This window comes from Aulonocara stuartgranti, assembly GCF_965226115.1.
Source record: "Aulonocara stuartgranti genome assembly, chromosome: 3".
NCBI classification, from domain to species: Eukaryota; Metazoa; Chordata; class Actinopteri; order Cichliformes; family Cichlidae; genus Aulonocara; species Aulonocara stuartgranti.
This window is the reverse complement of record NC_138941.1, coordinates 8,558,716-8,575,545: the sequence shown is the minus strand read 5'-3', so window position 1 is coordinate 8,575,545 and position 16,830 is coordinate 8,558,716. Positions and strand designations below refer to the sequence as shown.

Genomic DNA, 16,830 nt, shown 5'->3' with positions numbered 1-16,830 from the left:
GACAACTGTCATGATAAATACTAGTTAATCTACAGTCACCTGTGAGCTCGCCTCTCCACCTCTGAGCTACATGGCAGAGCTGCCTCTGTCACCTGATCAATAACAGTGAGACACTCCACATACATGCAGTCACACATGTGCTTCAAATACAGTCATGAACCATCAGGTCATCCTCCAGTTTCACCTGTGACCTTGTGTCACCATTGCTCTCTGAGCTCTGTGTTGGTTCTTCTGTCACCTGACAAACAGGACAAACATGACAATAAGAATAAAATGTGCAGCTGCTTCAGTGTTTCTGTCACTTTGTGCAGATCCTGACTCGTCAGTAATGTTTGTAGGCTGAGTGCATTTTAAAACTGTGCAAACTGCACTACAAGGTGGAAAATTTGCAAAATCGTGACTACCTCATGATATATTGTCTCAAAAATGAACCCTATGAATACGTCAGTGCCATTAGGATGAAATTATTGTGTCACCAACATTTTAACATTAGACATATAATTCTAACACCCTCTGTAAACTAATATCCGGGCTGCTCGAGGCTGCCGTTTTCTCTGACAGTTTCAATCAAAATTAGAAACGCTGCTCTGAGACTGAGAGAACTAACAGTGCTGATGGTCCGCTTGAAGCTGAAGCTCCGGTGCGTGTCAAAAAAATCAACACACACCGGCTCACTCCTTGGCGGCCGCTTATTGGGGCTCGCTCGGGCCACTTCGGAGGTGGGGTGCCCCCGGCCTCTCGGCCTGGGGCTCGGTCACTCAGGCACAGCTGGCTGCCGGCGGAGCTCACGGGCGCGTCACTGCAACTCCCCCTGGCTTCTGCTCCGCGGCTGCTGAGTGAGCCCTCATCTGGGACTCTCCTCAGCTCTTTCTGGGACAGTGGCGCGGCTGCCCCTCTGTGGATCTTCCTTGGTCTCTTGTGTTCTGGGGGCCTCTGGATGTCTGGAGTTTTGATCTCCTCCATACCTGCTTGATACCATAAAGGACGGGGCTGTGGCTCCCCCACACCCTCTAGCAGATCATTACATGGAGAAACCTTTGGAATGCAAGCATGCTGATCCACACAGGTATGCACACAGGTGTACACATGTGTATTCACAGACACGGACTACAGCTTTCTTGGCTGCTGCCTCAAAGCACACTGTGCGCTGTCTATCTTGCGTGCTGCACAATATCGTTTATTATTTAGTATCTACTGATATCTACTGCTAGCTAGTTTATTGTGATGGTGCTGTTTTTTTTATTATGTTGCTCTTTGCTGTTTGCTGTCTCCTCTGGGTTTTTTTCTCCATACAGGTGACCCAGGAGTTTTGTTTTTTTTATTTGTTTGTTTTTTTCTCTCTTCCCCCCTTCTCACCGTCTCTTCTCCCCTTTGGTTTTCTTTCTTTCTTTCTCTCCCTCTCTTTCTTTCATTCTTTCCCCCTGTCCTATCCCACAGTCATGTCTGTCCCGTTTGCAACTGAAAATAAAATAAATTCATAATTATAATAAAGGTCAATCAAATGGACCAATATGGCAAGGCCATGATGATCCACTTGGTAAAATAAATCCGCTTGGCATCTTTCTTGGCCTTAAGACAACAATTCTGATGCTAAAGATCCAAACGGGACAAAAAAAAAAAAAAAATCAACACACTGCTTCAGAAGCTCTGTGTCGAAGCTTGATTCGTTTGGCCAGAGTCACGTGATCAGTGACGTCCGAAGCTTCATTTAGAACCTAACTGCTTCGGTGTCTGATTCAATGGTTTATAAGGAAGTGAATCATTCGCGGGATTTGTGGAGTGTTTGGTGGTGACAGATAGTGAACCACTGATCATTCCACTGAGAGATTTGGAGCCAGTGAGGAATAGAGGAGGTTCTGTTGTGTGGGAGAATTTTGAGTTGATTTTGGTCGATCCGGTGGGTTTTCCAGCTTTGTGTTCTGGCCGTTTGCTTTTGTTTTGTGCGTGTTTATTATATCTGAAAACGGGAAAAAGATAAAATGTCAAAAATCTGCTTCCATAATATAAATATCATTAAATAACTTTAGAAAAACTTCCACTTGACTCTTTACATGTAATGTTGTAAAAATATATATGTTATTGTTTAATTAATCTGAAAATGTTAGTCTGCCAAATGTGCAGCAATTGAATTTATTTATTCTCTTTGGCTGATAGTTTGTGGGGCCCAGGTAGACTGTATACCTGCATCTCTACCAGTTTCTCTGCACTCCAGCCTCCTCTGTGCCATGTGAAGGGATTTTCCTTAAGGCAGGAGAAATGATCTCCACGAAAAGGAACAGGTTCGGCCATCGCATAGTGGAACAAATTCTCTGCTTAAATAAAAATGAAAAAGGGTTACCGTCAATGCATCATGTTTTTCATTTGCAAGTTCATAAGCATTTTCCATTTCACAATCAATTCTACCCCCAGGTCAAAAATATGTCTGGGAAAATTTCCCTAATATAATATTATTTATTACATTTATACCAACACGGTGGCACAGTGGTTAGCACTGTTGCCGCACAGCAAGAAGGTCCTGAGTTCAATTCCACCATCAGGCCGGGGTCTTTCTGTGTGGAGTTTGCATGTTCTCCCCGTGTTTGCGTGGGTTCACTCCGGGTACACCGGCTTCCTCCCACTGTCCAAAGACATGCAGCTTGTGGGGATAGGTTAATTGATTAATCCAAATTGTCACTAGGTGTGAGTGTGAATGGTTGTCTGTCCCTGTGTGTTGGCCCTGCGACAGACTGGCGACCTGTCCAGGGTGTACCCCGCCTCTCGCCCTATGACAGCTGGGATAGGCTCCAGCACCCCCCGCGACCCTGAAAAGGATAAGCGGAAGCGAATGGATGGATGGATAATATTATTTATAAATATACCCCTCCGGCGATTAAATGCATACCTGCATGGAGGCAGGACCTCACAGCAGAAGCATACTCCATAATGTGTTGTACATTATTACATGTATATATATGTAACGTGGTATTTTTCAATTATTGTATTTACCAACATCAAGAAGTCACAAGCAAAGAAAGACCACACCATGGTGCATGTTTAAACAAGGAGAGTTTACCGGTCAAAACTATTTATTAAACAAATAAAACACATTTTTTAACCACCAAAAAATACACGTTCAAAGCAACACAGCGGCGGCCCAATATCAGACAGAACTCCACTCTGTAGAGTGAGCAGTCATTATGAAGCAGTTGGTTTTCTTTTGTGGATTCAAGCTGCTCTTCATATTTTTGGCCACCAGATGTCACCAGAGAGGACTGTGTTGAAAAGCTTCGAGTAATGAACCGTTTTTCAATACAAGCTTCAGAAAGCTTCATTTAGCCATCACTACCTGTAACGTTATTGTGACACATTTTATGAGTGAACTTGGCTCTAAGTGACTCACAGGTTTCTTTGAAAAACACTTTCTTACATCCAGCTTCTTCCTCTTTGCTGCCGTCCTCCTCTCCTCCTCGCAGCGCAGGCTTGCTGCTGCTGAAACTAAACAGAGCTCCCTGACAGGCTCAGCCAATCACATTGGCCATACTTGTCACATGACCAGGACTCCAGTAGAAGTAATTTAACTCTTTGTGCACCGCTTGGTGAGACGCTGACAGATCGTTTTTCTTTCTTTCTATCGGGTTTGATTTTCTTTACTGGAAGAGATCAAATTATTGGTGGGGACACGTCACTTCCGTCCGTGACAATCTACGCCCTTGGTAAAAAACTTTGAAGTCCGAACTTTCAATGTGGCTGAAACAGACTCAGCGTTGCTGCAGCTTGTTGCTGTGTCAGCTCACATCAGTCATGTGATTTGGAGGTGCAGCATGTCCGTGGACCACAGAGGGTTAATAACTGTTAGGTATTTTGATACCATAGTAGCATTTACAGGATATTGTTTTATACAGGAAAACTGTTACTCAATAAGGCCCAACTACTAGTTGTTTTTCTCTTTCTCTGTGACCCAAGAATTAATGTGTAGGACTCACAAGCTGGTACCCCAAGGTCGAAAACACCACAGAGATGAGACCACTTCCTTACTCCCATCCTCCCTTTTTCTTTATCTCCTGGAAAAGGCTCGTTAAAGGCTAGGTGGTTTGTTTCAGAATTCACTGATGAAAGAACTCTGTATTCTATGTCTAGGAGTGTATTTTGCTGGGATGATCATAAATTGTAGCTGAGCTGATAAATTACACACAGGATACTTCTTTGCTCACAAGGCAGGAAGACGTTTCCTTATTTGGTCTGTACCGGTTTGAACTGGGAAAGCTGACACACGAACCTTTTTTTTCATCTATATAAACTGCTGTGTATCAAATAAACCTTTGAGTCGATTTGGGAAGACAACCTGAAGCAGTCTGTGTTTCCTTGTTCTCCCAAGCTGCTCCCGGCGCTGTAACTAACCCAGCTGAACGGCATACCTGAGTGTTACTTTAAATAATTAGGAATCTTAGAAGGAAAGGACAAAACTCTGCTTATCGCTCACGCCACGGAGGAAACCCGGGAAGGCAATTTCCTTCAATTTTGGTGTCAGAAGTGGGATCCCTGACAGAAGGTAAATATGCGTCTTTCATATTTATATAAAGACCTATTATACCTCTCTCAGTGATTGATCCATAAAGAAACGGGATATGCTGACGAAGTTTCACTTAGTGATCCAGAGAGATACACTGACGACTTCCTCAGTCCCCGAATAAAGTAAATTAACCCTTGTGTGGTGTTGGTGGACACAGGAAGTTGCCTGTTGTCTTGAATATTTTAATTTTGTTTAAAAAAAAAATAATAATAATTAATTGTTTAATTAAACGTACGTTAAAAAGTGAGAAGTTGCTCACTTAGAAAAGTGACACAGAAAGTTGCCTGTTGTCTTAAATACTTCTCGTTAAGTGAGAAGTTGCTCACCAAAGAGTGACACAGGGAGTTGCCTGTTATCTTGAAACGTACGTTAAGAAGTGAGAAGTTGCTCACTCACAGAAAGCTAGTAAATAATTAAATTTAATTTTGTTAAAAAAAAAAAAAAAAAAAAACGAAAGAAAACTGAAAACGGGTCTCACAGACCTGATTACCATACAAGGGTTAAAAGCAGTAAATTAAAAGCAGAAAGACACAGGAAGTTGCCTGTTGTTTTACGAGAAGTTGCTCGTTAAGCGAGAAGTTGCTCGCTAAGTGAGAGTTGCTCACACAAACAAAAAATTGCTAGCAATAAATTTAAAGTGACCTCAGCTGTGCCGCAGCGAAAATACTAACATAAATCCTCCTAGCGTGTAAACCCCTCTGGAAATCACTGAACATGGGTCAGAATTATTCAAAGACCACAGACAGGTCCGATAAAAAATCTAAAGTACCTGTAAAACCAAAAATTAATAAAATACAAAATAAAGTCTCAAATAACGGCTCAGTATAACTCCCATTTCCGGTTACGTGTAACCTACGTCCGCGAATCGGTGAAGACGTCCATGATCACGTATCCAGAACATGCGGGAGTGCTTATGTGACTGACTTTGTTTACAACTTAAGAAGTTCAATGCATTCTAATTTATTTCCGGAGCCTTATCCCGAACGATCATCGCCAGAAAACAGGTCAGTAGAAATGTTGAATATCATCTGTGATAAGAAAAGTAGTCTGCTTAAAAAGTCCTGTAGAAAATATATGATAGAATGCCGCGACGTGATGCATCAAATGTTACCGCTATGGACAAAAGGAGGGTAAATAATGACAAAGTCGCCGATTTCTTTAAGAATCTAAAGAAATTCCTGCTAACAATGTCCAGAGACAAAATTGACTTAAATGCAGTAACTATGTGTAAACAGAAGCCTGATGAATCCATCCTAGTATTCATAAAACGCTTTATGCACTGTTGGACAAGCTAGAGGTGCAAATTTAGCTCAGTTTTCCAGCAGCCGCAGACACCCAAAGCAAAAATGAATTTGTGTATTTAATTTAACACAAAGGGTGAAATGTTTGCTGACACTGATAACAGCTTATGTTTTCTCTGCCCTATGTACCGACATGATGGAGAAGGAACATCCTCTGTGTCAGCTGGACCCTCAGCAGAGAATGAACTCAACATCCTTTTTGTCCGGTACTCTATGTCACACACTGTGCCAAAAAAAAAACGTGTACAGACGCCACTACCAGGTAATCCCATGACTGGGAGCCACACTTTTGTTTCTCTCACACTGTTCAACAACATGATAACTGCTCACACAAGTGAAGGTCAAACAGTGATTTTGTTACATAACTCAGACATAGGTTACGAAATATGTCGTCACATAGATCTAACCTACCCTATCCACTGTACTATTTCTGCACTTACGTTGCCAGCTGAATACCAGAATATGACATTGTGGTCTAAAAGTGAGAATGATATAGGATTCATTGACTGTACACTTTATCACGTACACCTATTAAAACACAACAAGCAGTATATGTCAAGCAGCATCCCATTTCCACGGAAAAAGCCGCAGTCCTAGATGTCATCATAGGAGATTTATTGACTACAGGAGCAATAAAGCCCACACTCCTGTCAATCCTGTGCCAAAGCCTAACAAACCTGGCGTATGGCGTTTCATACAAGACTTAAGGCAAATTAATGCAGTCAACATTCCTCTGCCACCTCTCGTTTCAGATGTTCACAGCATATTGACATGCATTGCATACACATTTTACCGTGGTGGATTTATGCTCCGCTCCTTTTTCTCAGTACCTGTGACACACAGCCGTTATTTGCATTCACACATAGAAATAAGCAGTACACTTGGACTCGTTTGCCCCAAGGCATGATAGACAGCTCTGCTGCTTTCTCAATGGTGCTTCACTCCTCCAGGGCTGCACCCTGATCCACATGTGGATGACCTCCTCCTCTGTGCTGAAAGTGAAAAACTATGTCAAACTGCTACACACATGCTTCTCCAGCACCTCCAAAAGACTGGCCACAAAGCATATGCAAAGAAAATGCAGTACTGTCAGACTTCTGTTCAATATTTGGGATTCACACTGTCTCACGGAAAACGTTCCATGACTGCAGACAGGGTCAAAGCTGTGACCTCCGTCCCTCGTCCCACTACACAGAAGGACATGTCGTCCTTCTTAGGCATGGTGAACTATTGCAGACAGTGGATACCAGACTGTTCTTTTCATGACCACATTCTGCGTGACTGTTGTAAAAAAGACAAGCCTCCTCGAATACTGTGGTCCACAGAAATGACTGCCTCTTTCAATGCATTACAGGGAGTGCTGACCTCCGCCACTCAAAGGTGCTGCCTGAATTGTTCAGGGAATGCCGGCCTGCCTGAGGGCAGTAGCAGCTTGCTCTATCATGATAAGGGACTGCGAGAAGCTCACACTCTCACATGACACTATTCTACACACCAATCACCAGGTCACGACCATTATAGCAAACATAACTAAACAACATATGCAAATCTCACTATAAAAGCGAGCAGCACACCTGATTCGCCAGCACATTTATTGATCCTATGCTGTGTTCTTCTGACCGACAGGATGGCTCAGACAGGCTTGACGATCATGACTGCATGACACGTATACAGGAATCCACAGCACCACGTCCAGATTTAGAGCAAACACCTATCCCAGACTCAGCCACGGTTTATGTGGACGGGTCCTGTTCAAGGCCGAATGACAACTCATTTCTTTGTGGCTATTCAGTGGTAACAGTGCCTGACATCATACTAGAGGCTCACTCATTACCATTTCACTCAGCACAAAAAGCAGAGCTCATGGCTTTAATACGCGCCTGTGAGCTACATTTGGATAAGCATGTGACAATTTACGCAGACAGCCGCTATGCATTTGGCGTTGTGCATGACTTTGGCACATTGTGGAGACAGAGAGGATTTAGATCTGCTGATGGAAAATAAATTGCTAAATTGTGATTTTGTTAAAAGACTTTTTCAGGCTATACAGCTGCCATCGGCCGTTGCAGTTGTAAAAACGAAAGGACACAGTACAGCTGACACAGACGAAGCAACAGGTAATGCCTTAGCAGACGTGACAGCCAAGGCTGCAGCTGCATCACAGCTCCCACCTCCACAGGAAGTATTATCTGTGCCCCTACAGCTGCCACTTGTTACACTCCCAGACTATTTCGAAACAAATGTTGATTTAAAATTCATACAAGAGCAAGCCTCTGCATGTGATTACACCTATTGGGAGAATAATGACTGTACCTTAGAAGACAGAGATGGCCTATACAAAAATCTTAAGGGTTTGATTGCCCTCCCATATTCCCTGATGCCAGTCCTTGCCCGACATTTTCACTGTGTGAGTCATGTCGGACAAAGAGGGGTAATAGGGGCAATAAAATTAAGATTTGTAATTGAGAAAACATCACATGCAGTAAAAAGCATATTAGCAACCTGTCTAACATGTGCGCGAACTAATGTAGGAAAACCAAAAGCGAAACATCAGCATTTACCACAACCAGATTTTCCATTTCATACATTACAAATTGATTTCACACATGCCAGCACAAGGAAGCATCAAGTACTTACTGGTAATAGTGGATCAATTTAGTAAATGAGTAGAAGCTTATCCAACCTCAAAAGAAACTGCAGAAGTAGTCTGTCAAAAGTTGAGCAATGAAATAATACCCAGATTCGGAATACCTCACCAGATTAACAGTGATAGAGGATCTTCATTCACATTAGAAGTAATTCAAAAGTGTGCTAAAACTTTAATGACCTGTGTCAAATTACTTACTCAAGTCCTGTGTGAGATTAGAAGGACTCAATCTGCAGTAACCAAATTATCTCCATTTGAAATAAGACTATTTCCAACACCATGGTCAGCTTCCAGAGGGGCACCGCTAGTAGAAGGTGATGTATATTGCATTGTCCACTGATGTTCACAACCTGGTAGAAAAACTGAATAATAACTATCAGAAAGTTTGTCTCTCTCAGCTTTTCCCCTCCACAGTTCCACCAGTGGAGACAAGGAGATGCATGTTGGAGAAGCCACTAAAACCAAGGACTCTCTGGGAGGCCGCGCGTGTTCCAGCCCCCAGACTGTACTGGCAGTGACGAAGAACCAGCATCCTCACAGACGGACAACCTCAGTGGATTCATGCCAGCAGGGTTAAGACCAGCCCAATCGGACCATCTCAGGCGTCGGATCAAGCAGACGACATCTCCGGCGAGCCAGCGCCCGGAACTAGAGCAAATAAACACACACGGGTAGATGACATCTCAGGCGAGCCAGCGCCCGGAACTAGAGCAAATAAACACACACGGGTAGATGACATCTCAGGCGAGCCAGCGCCAGGATCCAATGTACACACACACACAATCACTGATTAACACACAACGCCTGAAAGAACAACAACAAGGTACTCAAACATCCAGCAGGAACAGAAAGCCAAAAGTACCACATGATGTCTAACCTGATAAAGCCAGACTCATTCCATCCTGATAATGGAGAAAATGAAATGCCCATTGTCATCATACGACGCTTATTCAATGTCTCTCGAACCTGGGACCAGGCCAGGAGACGACTGAAGAACTGTTTTTCTTATATATTGTCTTATATATTTAGGTTATTTATCATATCTATCGCATTAACCTTAGGATTTTTATTTACTATTTCATATTGTAAAGTGCAACCCTGTTCACATTTCTGCAAGCCACATTTTCAATGATAACCCATATAGCTACCAGTACAGCCACTTCAATGTATTTGCAATTAGCACAAATTGATCCTGAGGATGTGCCAGATGTTACCAATGATGTTCCTGATGTGTATATTGAACATTAGGTTGTGAACTATTACATTTTATGATTTGCTTTTTATATTATGTTATTACATTTGTGATTTTTCCTTTCTATTTGAGTTATTATTTTTAAAAAATAATAAAAGAGGGGAACTGTTAGGTATTTTGATACCATAGTAGCATTTACAGGATATTGTTTTATACAGGAAAACTGTTACTCAATAAGGCCCAACTACTAGTTGTTTTTCTCTTTCTCTGTGACCCAAGAATTAATGTGTAGGACTCACAAGCTGGTACCCCAAGGTCGAAAACACCACAGAGATGAGACCACTTCCTTACTCCCATCCTCCCTTTTTCTTTATCTCCTGGAAAAGGCTCGTTAAAGGCTAGGTGGTTTGTTTCAGAATTCACTGATGAAAGAACTCTGTATTCTATGTCTAGGAGTGTATTTTGCTGGGATGATCATAAATTGTAGCTGAGCTGATAAATTACACACAGGATACTTCTTTGCTCACAAGGCAGGAAGACGTTTCCTTATTTGGTCTGTACCGGTTTGAACTGGGAAAGCTGACACACGAACCTTTTTTTTCATCTATATAAACTGCTGTGTATCAAATAAACCTTTGAGTCGATTTGGGAAGACAACCTGAAGCAGTCTGTGTTTCCTTGTTCTCCCAAGCTGCTCCCGGCGCTGTAACTAACCCAGCTGAACGGCATACCTGAGTGTTACTTTAAATAATTAGGAATCTTAGAAGGAAAGGACAAAACTCTGCTTATCGCTCACGCCACGGAGGAAACCCGGGAAGGCAATTTCCTTCAATAACACTCACCTTCCTTCATTTCCACAGTGTAACATCCACCCACCTGTGTAAAATCAGAAATTCCCATGGTGTTGTTCAAAATGTGCTCTGGCACAATCATGAGCATCGCTTGCTGCTGAAAACAAGAAAAAAGCCGTCCTGCTATGGGCTGAACCATTTGTTAATGTGGAGGGGGGGACACTATGCAATATATCCAGTTCTAGCATTTATATTCACTGCTGACTGTAACTACGCTCAAACTGTTAAACTTATTTTAATAAACAACACTGTCATATGCAAAACTGGGGTGGCACTTGGGGTGGCAAGGGATCATTTTAGGGTGGCACTTGCCACCCCATGCCACCCTTCTAGATCCGCCCCTGCTGATGAAGCCAACAGGTTCGCTTCATTTGCAAAAAGCAGATATGAGTTTCTGAGGCCACAGTCTTCTGTGGCAGAAGGGGAATCAGGGGAAGCCCTGGAGGAGTCCACCACCCACCAGAAACAGGTCTGAGCTCTCACTGCAGTTGTAAAGGGGCTACACAGCCCACATGAGGCTGAGGGATGCAGCCTTCTGTCAGACTGTCACTAACACAGAGAAACACCCGTGTACACTCATACTCATGGGCACATACACCAATCAGCCTAACCCCACTAACTGCTCGTCTTTGGACTGTGGGAGCCAGAGAACCCAGAGAGGACCCAGACATGGGGAGAGCATGCAAACAGCTTAGATGTTGGATTTGAACCCAGAACCTTCTTGCTGTCAGGAAACAGTGCCAACCACTTTTCCACTGTGCTGCCTGTTTGACTCTGATACACCCATTTTTGAGCTCTTAAAAACAGCCCTCCACACAACAGAGACAAACCATAAAGGACTTTGTGGCTTGTAGCAACCAAAGAAAGTTTAAGGTGCAAAATAAAGAGGTTGAAAGGAAAGTAATAAAGGAAACATGTAATTATAACAGTAATGTTGGCTGTGTATCACGTGTGGCATGTCATTGTGGGGCTGGCCTCTGCTGGGATTGAGAATATGTGATGGCGGGGGCAGGGTTGGTTACTGGGGTTTATCCTGATCTCCTGTTTAGTGGAACTGTGCTCCTTTGAATCCACAGCACTAACCTGGCACACACACATAAAATGCATCATTGCTACAGAGCACAGCAGGACTCATTATGAGTGGTGGGGCAGGCTGGATGGTGTTGAGGAGTCGTATCGCAGTGACATTGGCTCCCCTGCTTCACTCTCTCCTGCCCCACTAATGCAACTCACTATTCCCTCTGTCCCCTTTAGGTGGGGCTCACGCTGACAAGATAAAATAAGCTGCAGGACTGGTGGGTGGGGGCTGTGCTGTCAGCCCCCCTGGGTCTGCTCCTCTGTGATCCTCAGTGGGCCAGTATGCCTCTCCTGGTAGCTCCATGGGGGATGGTGTGGTGGGTTGGTGGGTGCCATGGCGACTATGTGCGGACTTCACATTTTTGTCTGCTGTGACAGCTCCTTGATCTGGGCGGGGCCAGTGGGGTGTGGGTAGGTCCTTTGTGGGGCTTTGGACGTTGCCTGAATATTGTCAGGCAGCTGGGTGCTGTGCCTCGACCCTTTCTTCCTTTGCATTTGTGGTTTGGTGCCATAAATGCACAACATAGAAGAGCCACCTCGACGGGACAACACTCAGCGGTTCATCTGTCTCTCTTCCACAGCATGTCTTTATCCTGTCTTCCTTCTCTCACCACAACCAATCACAGCAGATGGCCCCGCCCCTCCCTGAGCCTGGTTCTGCTGGAGGTTTCTTCCTGTTAAAAGGGAGTTTTTTCTTCCCACTGTCGCCAAAGTGCTGCTCACAGGGGGTCATATGACTGTTGGGTTTTTCTCTGTATGTATTATTGTACGAGCTACCTTACAGTATAAAGCACCTTGAGACGACTGCTGTTGTGATTTGGTGCTGTGTAAATAAAACTGAATTGAATTAAGAAACAACTCTTAGATTCCTCACATGATTCTCCTGTATTCCTACGGGACGCCAAGGTAATATAACATGGAAGTGTGTCGCAGTGCCTGGTGGCCACATGTTACCCATAAACTGTCAACCTGACCGTACTGTAGCTACGTCCAAAGACTAGTTAAAGATTAAAGCTTTTTGGGGGGTTAAATCTGACATAAATAAAGAAAGAATAACATTAAAGTCGATTCTTTTGATCACTGTAGTTCTACTTTGAGGATATGATGTGTAAAAACCCTCAGTTGTGGCTGGTGGATCTCACATTCCTGGTCTTTGTAATTCCAGTTCAATGAAGCCTCATTTTCACCTTTTTCCAGGTAAATTTTCCCAACTGTTCTAATGTCCATGCTGTGGCATTGTCCCATCATTTGTATTTCCTGTTAATGGATTTTTAATATGGTCTGGGAAATTACTATATATGAGTAACTTCCTGTTGTATTGCAGCTTAAGGCCATTGTCACTGAAATAAAGCCCGAGTTGTAATAGTTTGCATCCAGAACGAGGAAAACGAAGAAACCCAAACACTGCTCAGTGGATGAGTCCGTCCTGGAATAAATACCAGGACAAAACTAAAAAGAAGAGCTCGTTTCCTCGAAGCAACAACAGAAAGCTCTTTGTCTCTACAGATGTTTCTGGGAAACACGTTAACAATATTTAAACATTTGTTCTTAATAAACGTTTTTACTTAATGATGCTTTATGATATTTCTATCTGACCTAATGCAGCAGCGTATCCACATGAACTCTGCAGTGTTTCTACCCAGAGGCCACCGTGGTCCTTCTTTACTAATGCTGAGGGTTTTCTCCCAGCCGTGATAGCCTTTGACAGGTAAACTGAGTCATTCCAGCCCAGTGCAAAAATAACCTCCCTGTCTGCTCTTAACTTCACGCATCGATGCTAAAACGTTGCATAACTGAACCTGCAGACTGTGATCCTGTAGCTGTCGAGGAGAGGGCTTGATGCCGTCCATCTTCTGCTCAATTAACAACGCCTGCAACCTTTTGAGCCTTGGTCCTGCTACAGTCACAAATATAACATCATCACTCTTTATTTGATCCACTACACTGCTGTCATTTGTCTGTTATGGCCCCACAAGGTCACTGAATTCTGTCATTCTTCTCCAATCCATGGTTTTCAGTCACTGGTGGGCAACATTACTCTACCACGACTGCAAACAGTGGACAGTTGGTAGGTAGTCCTGCAGGACGCCTGTCTCGAGCCAAGGCTACTTGGAACATCTCTCCATGGAGGAACAATGAAGACATGAAGAGAAACTATAAATCTTTGGGACTTGTGCTCCAACAGCTTTGTTTAAAGGCCTGAAAGTGGCGACGTCTCTCCCAGAGCTCCAGCTCAGTGACATCTATGTGTGCCTTGTATGCTTCAGCTGACGCTGCTGCCAGGATGAAAGCTGTCAAACCGAGCACAGCTACATGTTCCACCTGGATGGGTAAATAATGTGTTTGAGGTGAGAACAATCAGGAAAGCTCGCCAGCGGCTTTACTTCCTGAGGAGGCTGAGGAAGTTTGGCATGAACGCCAACATCACCTCAAATTTCTACAGGTGTGCAGTCGAGAGCTTGCTGACGAGCTGCATCACAGTTTGGTACGAAGCTGCTCTGCCAGCAGCCGTAAATCACTACAGAGGGTGAAGGCAGCAGAGCACATCACTGGCACGAGGCTTCCTGCCATTCAGGACATTTATCTCCAGCGGTGCCTCCATAAAGCACACAGCATCATCAAGGACCACAGCCACCCAGCACATCAGCTGTTCTCCTTGTTACCATCGTTACAGGAGTCTGTCTGCTCGGACTACAAGACTCAAAAACTGTTTCTACCACCAAGCCATACGACACCTCAACCACAACACTTAAACACACACAACACAGCACTCAGAAGCTACCTGCAGCTTCACAAGTACTCTGTTTAATCTGCACTGGTCACTCCACTTTATTGTCATTGATATTTATATTTAAAAGTGCAATACTGAAATTTTCTGCTGCTCATTCCTGTGCAATGTCCCATCTGCCCTCCGTCATATTTCTCTTCAAGATTTTCTTATTTAATCACTAGTGTACATATATTTATAGATACAAATATATTTAGTCATCTTTTCTCTTTTACCATGTCTCTCTAATATTTGCTCCTTACTATTTTTCTATTTTCTTTATTATTTTATTTTATTATATTTTCTCCTACTGTATCAAGCTGCCGAGTGACTGCTGCTCGTCAAACACATTTCATTGCAATGTTGACCCTGTGCTAACTTGCATATGACAAATAAAACTGAAAACTGAAAAGAAGAAACTGGTCGTTGTTAAAGGAAAGGTAATCTCCACATAAGCAGCTTAGATGACCTTCCACGTGTAAATCTTACAATGTGTTGACTTGGACATGAACAGTGTAGGACCAGAAAAGTCCCAGCAGTGTTAATTTGTCACATTAATGTAAAATGAAGTATTTTTCTGATGTTGGGTTAATCGTTCCTACAGTTTAAATGAGCCGTCACTGATGTTCACATGTGGCAGCCATACTCTACGGCTTCTGTAAATAAACACTGATTACTGAATCCAGTTTTGGCTACATTAAACTCAAAGACGTTCAAAGGATGGCTGGAAAGCTACAGACTGCAGTACTGTTTGGCACCAGTAGCAAAGTATGTCTGTTGTGGAGTTGTAGACATGTAACTTGAACATGTTTGTAACTTTTTACTAGCATTTTGTTTACTATGTTTCAGATCTATGGCACTAAATGGGGGACTGACCACGTTTTTGACCTTGACTGGACTTACTGGGTCCAGTAAAGATATCATAGCCAAAGGTGGCTCTGCTTCCAGTTCTGGCTTATAGGAAGATCTCTGAAGGTTGGGTGTAATCCTCTCCTGACTTTGGATCACTCTCTTAGATCTAAACCTCCAGCTCTGGACTCGCCATCCTCAAAGACTGCTCCATAAGAACACAGGCATGTGTGAACAGCCCACTCCTCCTTTGGTCAATGGCACACACTTTTAGACGATGTGTATTCAGCATCTGGCAAGAGTGGAATCAACTGGGGCTCTTTCTAAATTGGCGTCACCATTGATTGTGGTGGTGGCAGCAGCTCATTCTGCTGGCTCTGTGTAACAGGGTCATAAATCACATTGTTATAATGTGTTCTAAACCCCCAAACTGCTCCTTTTATACCTGACTTTTAGGACCTCCAAGCCTGTAGTTGTGTTCATTATCAGTTAGAGCCCCTCCTCGTTCTTTTCTTCTTCTTCGGTGCAATCCTATAAATACAGTGTACCCCTTTTGCCTCTCCCCTTTTCTACAATCCCCCTGTGGGAGAGGTGGGTGTCATTTCTTTCCAACACTTTAAAACACACATATAATGCATATTTAGCCACCTGGATGTTTCTGGTTGCAATTTTAGTTCAATTATTGTCATTATTAAGCCTGTTTTTGTTAGATGTTATAAGTGTGTCGTATGTGTGTATCATAAATGTGTTTTAGGTGCCATAAATGCTAGCATGAATATATACTCCTTGCTAGCTTGGGAGCTGTGGTGGGTTGAACTAACCCTCTTCCCCACTGTTTGTATTTGGTCGTAGGAGCTGGAGTGGGCAAATTATTTACTGGGAGGTCTTTCTTTCTTTTACCTTTTTTATCAGACACAACGCAGAATCACACCGGTTACATCTGCAGCTCATCCATCACCTGTTCTTCCCATCACTTAATGTTTTTGCTGCAAGACGTTGGAGTGAGTGCCATCTATTTTGCTGTTGTTTGGAGGCATTTTAGTTCAGTGAGAGACAGGAGGTCACGCAACAAACTGCTCAAACGAGTGGAAGCCGCTGCCCTCTGCTCGTCAGCTGGGAAACCTGGATCTCCCTTGTTGTGTTAACAGACCTCTCTGCATTGAATCATACCTGTTATTAACCTCTGTCTCTCTTCCACAGCATGTCTTTATCCTGTTTTTCTTCTCTCACCCCAACCAATCACAGCAGATGGCCCCGCCCCTCCCTGAGCCTGGTTCTGCTGGAGGTTTCTTCCTGTTAAAAGGGAGTTTTTCCTTCCCACTGTCGCCAAAGTGCTGCTCATAGGGGGTCATATGATTGTTGGGTTTTTCTCTGTATCTATGAAGCGCCTTGAGGCGACTTTTGTTGTGATTTGGCGCTATATACATAAAATTGAATTGTCAGGGTCAAAGTTCAGAGGTAAGTTTGTTTAGCAAATGAATGACAATAAATCATACATGTTTGCTGATTCACAGATTGACAGCCCGGAGGAACAGGGCTGTGTCATTCCTGTGATGTGATTCAGCTTTATTTTAGTATTCATTTATTTTATTAGCTT

At 43.3% G+C, this 16,830-nt stretch overlaps 2 protein-coding genes and 1 long non-coding RNA gene across 3 annotated transcripts in view; 2 read left to right on the top strand and 1 right to left on the bottom strand.

The window, feature by feature from the left end:
• The window catches only part of LOC309702270 (uncharacterized protein), a 253,656-nt gene that overhangs the window by 104,846 nt on the left and 131,980 nt on the right, over positions 1 to 16,830 (top strand). The gene's annotated exons all lie outside the window — the stretch shown is intronic.
• LOC309702394 (protein NLRC3-like) overlaps positions 1 to 16,830 on the bottom strand; it is a 166,745-nt gene that overhangs the window by 40,846 nt on the left and 109,069 nt on the right. The gene's annotated exons all lie outside the window — the stretch shown is intronic.
• Positions 3,829 to 10,346, top strand: LOC309702477. Its single transcript, XR_014275538.1, has 2 exons — positions 3,829 to 4,528; positions 8,896 to 10,346. It is a non-coding gene; the product is annotated as an uncharacterized lncRNA (long non-coding RNA).